Source organism: Lycium barbarum, chromosome 3 (assembly GCF_019175385.1).
Source record: "Lycium barbarum isolate Lr01 chromosome 3, ASM1917538v2, whole genome shotgun sequence".
NCBI classification, from domain to species: Eukaryota; Viridiplantae; Streptophyta; class Magnoliopsida; order Solanales; family Solanaceae; genus Lycium; species Lycium barbarum.
The window spans coordinates 49082431-49091969 of NC_083339.1; positions in this window are offsets into that span (position 1 = coordinate 49082431).

A 9539-nucleotide genomic window follows, 5' to 3' on the forward strand; every position below is an offset into this window, starting at 1 on the left:
CATGGGTACGCCTGTTACACCCCATTTTAAACCGGGTTGAAGCGGAGTACAACATATTGGAGATTCCTATTGGTTTTATTTAAGGAGTCGCCACCTAATTAATTTAACGGTGAATTAGGACACCCAAATTTTAACTAAGGTATAGTTAAAACTAAACCCCCGTTAATAGTCTGCTTAACTAATGTGATTCTAGGTAAGGGCTCTATATTATCCTAAAGGGAAGGGGTTAGGCGTCCTTTAGAATCCGCTAACTACGGTTATCCGGCCAAACTTAGGTTAACTAATGAAGGTGAGAATTTGTATAAAAGAGGACTTTGAAAACCATTTTAAATAAAACTTGTAAATATTACTAAGGCTTTAGATAAAGTGTTGTTTAGAAATAAAACTTATAAAAGATAGTTTGAATAAAAGAGGATTTTAAATGCTATTTAAATAGAGCTTAAAATGTTGCTAAGACCTTATATGAAATATAGTAAATGCTATTTAAGATAAAACTTGTAGGAAATATAATGATTTGCCCGTAAATAATAGCTTTTGAGAAGAGATTTAGCAATTTTGAACTTTGAATAAATTATGTTATATGAATATAGCAATGTAGAAAAATTTAGACTTATGAATAGGATTCAAGAGGAAGTGAGTTTTCTTTTTCCTTTTTATTATTTCTTATTAACTACGTTTAGCTAAAATATGCGTGATTGATTTAAACTTGAGGAACCATTTATAAAATATAATTGAATTTATATTTATATTTACATATTAGTAATGTTTTGAAATTTCTAGGATAGTAAGAATAAAATATGATTCTCTTAACTCGAAATATATAGTCATGCTATTTGCAAATCAACTATTCCAAATAAAATAAAACATGGAAAGGAGAGAATAAAGCTTATGGAATTAGTTGTTAGTCTTCCTTGAACTAACTACCCATTATTAAAACTAAACCTACTAATTAATTAGGATTTATATAAACTAATAAAATAAAAACAAACAAAGAGTTAGTTGCATAATACAAATTAAATGCACAAAATAAATAAAGGAGGAGATAATTTAAAATGGGCTCAGCCCATTTTTTAAGAACGGCTACTGTTAAATGGATCTGGCCCATTTGGGCCACTGCTGCAATCCTTTTCTGCCTCTGGGCTTTGGCCCAGAAACTTTTAACACAGCCTCAAATGGACTGCAGTTCTGTTTTTGCTATATGGGCCTCGGCCCAGCATTCTTATTTACTGCGGATGGATTGAATGAGGGATGACTCGAGAAGATTATCTCGTTGGGCTTTAACCCAACACCAAATGCGGAGGGAGACGAGTCCTTGGGACTCGTGCGCGATAGTCATGCACAAAACAGAAGAAAAGGATTAGTGTATAATCAATACATAAGGCCATATATAATGTAAAATTCAAAACAAGCGAATCAGCGTCTTGTGTACATACTATGTACATTTGAACAAACACCATGTATACATAATCACATAGATTCAGCTCACGTTTTGAAGTATTTTAAATGAGTACACTAAACGTCTGTGATCCTCTACTGAATTTTCATTTCATTACCCGACTCTCAAATGTTTAACAACCAATAATCTTAAGAAAAGTGGACAGCAATGGCACAGACTGAGCATGATCAAATACATGTAATGACCAGGGCAATATCTTATCGATCTCTGCTTCTTTCCAAATTAATAAAGGCATGTCCGTCGTTTGGTTATGCCTTAATGTCTTAAAGAACTTCCCCAAACTTCAACAGACAAGAGAGAGAAAAAAAATATACACTTCAAATAGACAAGCGAAAAACACAAGACTCAAACTTAGTTAAACAATCACCAACTTCCCAAATTTCATCAATCTTGTGCAATGACAAATCTTACCTAAATCGAAACATGTAAGGTCATACAAAGAATTTGGATCAGCATTCCTAGAAATAGTATACCTCGGTATACCTTAAATATACAAGTCACATTATACCAAAGGGCACCACAAGACTGTATACTTCAGGTATATCTGAGTACATCATTCTATAATTAGACATAGAGCACTAAAAGAACAATACAAACAAGTAAATCTCAAATTCAATTATCATACTATACTCTTATCTCTCAAAGCAATGCAAGCTACCTTTCATAAGAGGAATATGATATTTCTGGGGAGGAGACGAGTAAGGACATGCACTATGAGACTCATTCTAGACCACATGGCAGTTTCGCAGGTTTAACGACAAAAGGTTCAGGCTTTAAGCGAAAGATAAACAAAGATACCGACACAACATGGGACAAACAGGCACCTCTGACACAGATGGGACAAGGACCTCATACAACGACATTTGAAACAGAAGCAAACAACATGTCGAGCAAGTCTGATGATATCCTGAAAACTTAGCTAGGCATACTTTACTTTAGTAGCCCAACACAACATTTCCATGGCTGGGCTTAGACCAGCAGATCACGGAGAAGAGCAGTTTGGTAAACAAACAACATGGGTATAGGAATAAACAGGAGCAAACACAAGATCCTCTTTGTACGTTAAACAACCTGACAAAACATTTACTAGTTAACTTACTAATGTCGAATTCCTAAGGTCATGTTTTGCAACAACAAAACTAAAATGGTCCTAGCAGTTCAAACTGGTACATAAACTCAACTAAGGGTATAAACAAAATGCAGTGCCTGTATTTAGGCTCAAATATTAACAATCTCATTCAGACACATTAAAGTAGAGAAGGTGAAACTCATCTGTAAGCAGCTGATGAACTCATATAACAGCTAAACGAAACAGAGGACCAAAAGACTGTTTCCATATTTCATACCCACACCATAGCCAATGTAAAGCTTAAATATCTATGAAATTTAATTAACCGATCCCATACTAATTTAAACATTCAACTAGGTATATTGATGTGGCTGTTGTCGTGTTTGTTGATACTAATTTTGAACAAACAGAAACAGGAGCTAAAAACTATGCACCAAACATTAAAACATAATGAAACCATAGCTAGCTTATTTGATCACATATATCAATTAAACGCGAGTGAGGATCAAACAGCAGGAAAATCAGCCGCAGAAGAAAGAAAAAAAAAGACTGAAACGAAACTAAATCACGTCAAGACATAAGCATACAGACATTGTTAACTATTAAGCAAGATTAAGACATAGGCATTTTATCCAATCCGACCAGCATATAACATTCTTCGCAAACCCCAAACTGAATTAACCTAATAATGTGCTAAATCATGAAGCCGATAAACTAATGCTAAGACATAACAACTAAGAAGCCAAAAAGTGCAAAAGATGAAAATAAACAGAAGGGGATTAACGCACCTTCTTCGGGTGTAGCGAAGTGGGTATGAAGCCTTCGATATACACTCGAAACACTTCAAATTCGAGGGTGCGAAACTCGGATTCACAACAACCACAGAACAGACGAAAAAAATTGTTTGAGTATTTTCTTGATTCGATATTTTGTGATATTGTGACAGCTAAAAAAAAAAATACTTTGCAGGGGATTTCTTGTGGGTTCAAGAACTCGTTTTGTTTCTTGTAAGGGGATTCTTGCCTTGCTCCCCCCTTTTTTTTTCTCTAACCGATTCAAGATCGGATTATTTATAGGGTGGATTAGGGTTTTCGTTCGAAAGGAGGAGAGAGAGGAGCGGGGGGACAAGGTCGAAGTGGGGGTGATAGTGGCGTGGGGAACAGGAAGGCGTGGGGGTGGCAGTGGCAACGTGGGGAGAGACGAGGGGGAGAGAGAGAGGCGATGGGGGGTGGCGGCGTGGCTGAGGAGAAACTGAAGGAAACCCTAATGGGTTTCCTTTGTTAAGTGAAAGGGACGGTCAGGTCGGGTAGTGTATTGGGTGGGACTGGTCCGTTTTGAAATATTGGGCTGGTATTTGAAATGTGGATTGGGCATTAAAATGGGTTGGGGTGAATTAAAATGGGCTGGTAAATTAAAATGTGGACTGGTTTTGTGAATTGGTCCGAAAATATTATGAGTTGATTGAGCTACTACATTTAAATAAAAGACCTATTTAAATAACTTGTGTTAAAATATTACTCAATATAAAATATGCAATCATTAGTGCTCAGATAATAAAAAATGGCGTTGTAATAGCCGTGCGATAAACACTATTATTTAATTATGCAAAGATAAATGCGATGCGTGTGCGTAAGCTGGTAAAATGCCGAAATGATAAAAAGTTGTGAATTATAATAATAATAATAATAATAATAATAATAATAATAATAATAATAATAATAATGATGATGATGATGATGATGATGATGATAATGATGGCTAGTAACTGTAATAGAATAATGAAACGCCGGTATTGATAAGAGGCTAATAATTATAGTAAAAAATATAAATATATATTTTTAAATTTTCAAAAAATATTAGAAGCGTAAATAGGTATTTCGGAGGAGAGGCGGGACAAAATTGGGTGTCAACAACTTGTCCCTCTTTGCCCGGTAATGATGAAAAGAGTTGTCGGGCAAAGACGTTGACTCAATAGCCTATTTTGTCCCGGCTAAAGGAAACTTGAGAGGATTATGACCGAACTCCGGTCTCTGAGTTGCCTACATATCTCGGGCTGCACGAGAATCAGGTCGAGTGTAGTTCTGGGACAACTACGACACCTTATGACTAACGAATCCCGATTGGTGCGAATCTTTGCAAAATATTGTCCCAGTGTTGAATTATGATGACACTGGGTATTATGATAGAACTTGAGAATTCTGAAAATTGAATTGCTGGAATGTAGGTAGAATACTTGTGATTAGAGACGAGTGTTCGAGGTAGATCCTTGACTCGTGTCGGGAAGTCTGCCTATCCTTCCCAACGCATTGCCCCAGTTCGCTGCCGAAGAAATAGTTCCACGAGTTGATGTGTGACGCCAACTTTAATATTGTCAAAAGCCACAAGCTAAAAACAATTGGTAGCAATAAAGAAATATATGTGTAAATAAGACAGGGTTGGAGAAGTTTACACTTGTAACCCCTGTTTGAAAGTTGAATCCGTAACATACTTTGGAGATGAATTAAATTTATGGCTTCCACTTGAAGAGGAATTAAGTCGACATTGATATCCACCTTAACGAGAGCTAAATCCACATCCACGTTTATTTTAAGGAAATCTAAAAATATAAATCCACATCCACTTCCACTGTACAAAAATATAAATCCACATCCACTTCCACGGTGTAAAATAAATAAATCCACATCCACTCACGGTAAGGGTGTAAAAATATAAATCCACATCCACTTCCACTGTACAAAAATATAAGTCCACATCCACTTCCACTGTACAAAAATATAAATCCACATCCACTTCCACTGTACAAAAATATAAATCCACGTCCACTTCCACTTCCATGGTACGAAAAATGTAAATCCACGTCCACTTTCGTGGTACAAAATATAAATCCACGTCCACTTCCACTGTACAAAATATATAAATCCATATCCACTTCCACGGTACAAAAATGTAAATCCACGTCCACTTTCGTGGTACAAGAATATAAATCCACGTCCACTTCCACTGTACAAAAATATAAATCCACATCCACTTCCACTGTACAAAAATATAAATCCACATCCACTTCCACTGTACAAAAATGTAAATCCATGTCCACTTTCGTGGTGCAAAAAAAATATAAATCCACGTCCACTTTCGTGGTGCAAAAATATAAATCCACGTCCACTTTCGTGGTACAAAAATATAAATCCACATCCACTTCCACGGTACAAAATATAAATCCACGTCCACTTCCACGGTACAAAATGTAAATTCATGTCCACTTTCGTGGTACAAAAATATAAATCCACATCCACTTCCACAAATTTTGTAATGCAAGAAAGATAAATCCACGTCCACGTCCACAATGTTTATAATGTAAAAAGATAGATCCACTTCCACGTCCACAATATCCACATTGCAAAAAAATAAATCCATGGCCACTTCGACAAATTTTATAATGTAAAAAATATAAATCCACTTCCACGTCCACATCCACGGTAAAAAATATAAATCCACATCCACTTCTAAAAATTTTATAATGTAGAACTTCATGTCCATGTCCACAAGATTCATAGCATGGAAATTTAAATCCACGTCCACTTTCACAAATTGTATAATGCGAGAAAGATAAATCCACGTCCACGTCCACGTCCACAACATTTATAATGTAAAAAGATAATTCCACTTCGACGTCCACAATATCCATAATGTTTATAATTGAGATATAAATCCATGTCCGCTCTCACAATTTGTAATGTAGAAATGTATATCCACGTTTCTGTCCACATCCACAAAACTATTCGTGAAGAGATATAATTCCACATCCAAATTCACATCCTGTTGTGACGTAAGTTAAATCTACAATTGTCCCCACGATTTAACATATGATGCAAGATTTCGATCTTGTCATCTCATTAAATACCACATTCTAAAAAAAGAACTTGTTAGCGACTTGAAATAAATAAATATGTATGAAGTGATGATAAAGTTAAGGAATTTAATCCAATAATTAGATGACCATGTTCGTATCCACTTCGAAGAAGGTTAAATCCACGATTATGCGTCCTTGATCCATCGAGAAATGCCACGAGCTAAAACAACTGTTAGTGGTAAGAATATGTAAATAGCTGGGTTTGAAAGAATTACGCCTACAACCCTTGGTTGAGAAGATAAATTCATGTCCGCTGTTGCGATCAAAATTTCATGAAGAATGGAACAACATCCACCGTTTAGCGCTAGCTAAATTTACATCCACATTGAAGAATATTTGCCTTTTTGCAGAAGGCTAACTCTTTATTCACGTCCATAACTAAAATTTGAAGAAGAGTCAAATATGCGCCACATCTATGTTAATTGAAACCTGTCTCATCAAAGAAAAGTTGTGCGTTTAAAGAAAATTGGTTGACTTGTGCTTGTTGGGGAACTTGGTCCATGAATTGATTCTTGTCTCAATCGCGTCCACGTTCTTCGAGGCCCCACCAGATATTTTGTTTTGCCAAGGAGTTTCAGTTATAAGTAATAAAAAGTGTATTTGAAAATAAGAGTAATAAGATTTGGATGACTTCAAAAGAGGATACTCAGTGGCTCTAATAGATAAAAATGATTATGAAGACTCGAATTCAAACTTATCAACATTTTAGAAAGACATGGACGAACTTTTATTTAAAATTGTTGAACATTTAAGACCACTTTTGTGCTACTTCTAAAAAAATTGTCCCAGTTTTCAGTCCTGGAGGCGCTTGGTTCTAAACAATTGAAAAGTGAGAACTTATAATGGAAGTTTTTGGAAGCGATTTGACCGATTTCAAAAATTTGTCCCAGTTTCAAGATACTAGGACACATGAATTTAAACAGTGGGAAGACCAAAATCTTATATAAAAATCCTTATGTATCTCATAGGGACTAAAATGGTTGGACAAACCAAAGACTTTGAAATTTTAAAATAGAAGGGTCGAACCCGTCTCGGGTTGCCTACGTATCCCAAAGAAATCAGGCCAGACGTAGTTCGTGATTAAAATAAAAACTTTTGAGGTTTTTTTTTTTTTTTTTTTTTTTTTTTTTTTCAAAAAGGAGGGCCGAACCCGATGTGGGTTGCCTACGTATCCAAAAGGAAATCAGGCCACACGTAGTTCCAACTACAAACAAAGACACTGAAATATTTTGAAAAGAGTGGCCGAACCCGATGTGGGTTGCCTACGTATCCAAAAGGAAGTCAGGCCAGACGTAGTTCATTACCCACAAAACAAAGACACCGAAATATTTTGAAAAGAGTGGTCGAACCCGATATGGGCTGCCTACGTATCCAAAAGGAATTCAGGCCAAACGTAGTTCATTACCCACAAAACAAAGACACCAAAATATTGAAAAGAGTGTCCGAACCCGATATGGGCTGCCTACGTATCCAAAAGGAAGTCAGGCCAAACGTAGTTCATTACCCACAAAACAAAGACACCGAAATATTTTGAAAAGAGTGGCCGAACCCGATATGGGCTGCCTACGTATCCAAAAGGAAGTCAGGCCAAATGTAGTTCATTACAACAACTGACAAAGTCTTAATTTAGAAAGGCCGTAACAAAACATAGAGGCGACATGACAAAAAATAAAGGTTCTAGCTTATGCCTCCGGCCTATTACAAAAGGAAATTTAAACTTAAATTACTGAAACTCCCGGCGAACCGAGGCTGAGATGCAAATCCAATTCTTCAACTCAGGTCCCGGATCGGCAGCCCATAAGGTCGATGTTTCAATAATGTCTTCGATTACCACAACATGATCATCTTCATCTTCCACGAACAAGTTCTTGATCCCTTCCACAATATCATCATAGGCAAATTCAACAGTCAGATCTGAAGTTTTGGAGATGGCAGGTTTTGAGAAAGTTTGATCAATGGTAGGAATGGGTTTTGGCAAGACAATATCCTTTCCTTTATTCTTTCGTGCTTTCTTTGCTTCTTCCTCAGTTGGTTCATATCCCAAACCAAATGTGAACTGTTGTGCAGGGAGAACTACAGGCTCAACCCGCCCATTTAATGTCTTCCCTAACCCAAGTCCAGGTTGGTACCCATTTTTTAGCATTTCCTTTGCAACCATGATTGCGGCGCATGACCTTTTTTATTCTTGAGTTTGACACACTTCACCCACTCTAGTAACATTCACAACCTCCCAAGCATGGTAAGTTGTTCCATCGAACCCTCCCATTGCCTCGATGAATGGAATAGATTGCTCTCGATAGATAGACGTGTCACATTCTCCATGTATGCATATTTGTTGTTGATCCCACTCAAATTTGACAGTCTGGTGCAAAGTAGATGGCACAGCTCCAGCCATATGGATCCACAGTCTTCCTAACAACATGTTGTATGTCGTGGAGATATCAAGTACTTGAAAATCCATAATGAACTCAACAGGTCCAATCAACACATTCAACTCTATTTCTCCAATAGGACGTCTTTGAGCCCCATCAAATGCTCGAATATTCATATCACTTGTCTTAAGCTCGCTAATATTATATCCGATCTTCTTCAGACTTGTTAGTGGACAAATGTTAAGTCCAGAGCCCCCATCAATCAACACTTTAGACACAAACATGTTACGACACTTGACAGTTATATAGAGTGCTTTGTTGTGACTACATACCTCTGGTGGCAGTTCTTCATTATCGAAGCTGATTCGATGACTGTCAAGCACGCGCCCAACTATCCCAGCTAACGTCTCACTAGTTGTTTCGCTTGGAACATATGCTTCATTCGAAATCTTCAAGAGTGCATTTCTGTGTACATCTGAACTTAAAAGCAAGGAAAGAATAGGAATCTGGGCATTGGTCTTTTTCAACTGATCCACAACTGAGTACTCACTGGCCTTAATCTTCCTTAAAAATTCTTCTGCCTCGGCTTCTGTCACGACCCTTTTGGGAGGCACATTGCTTTCTTTAGTTTGCCTCAATCTAGCTAGCTCTTCAGGGGTATATCACCTTCCGGACCTTGTCATTCCTGACGTCTTAGTCTTATCAGTGATCGTTTCCTTTCCTCGACACTCC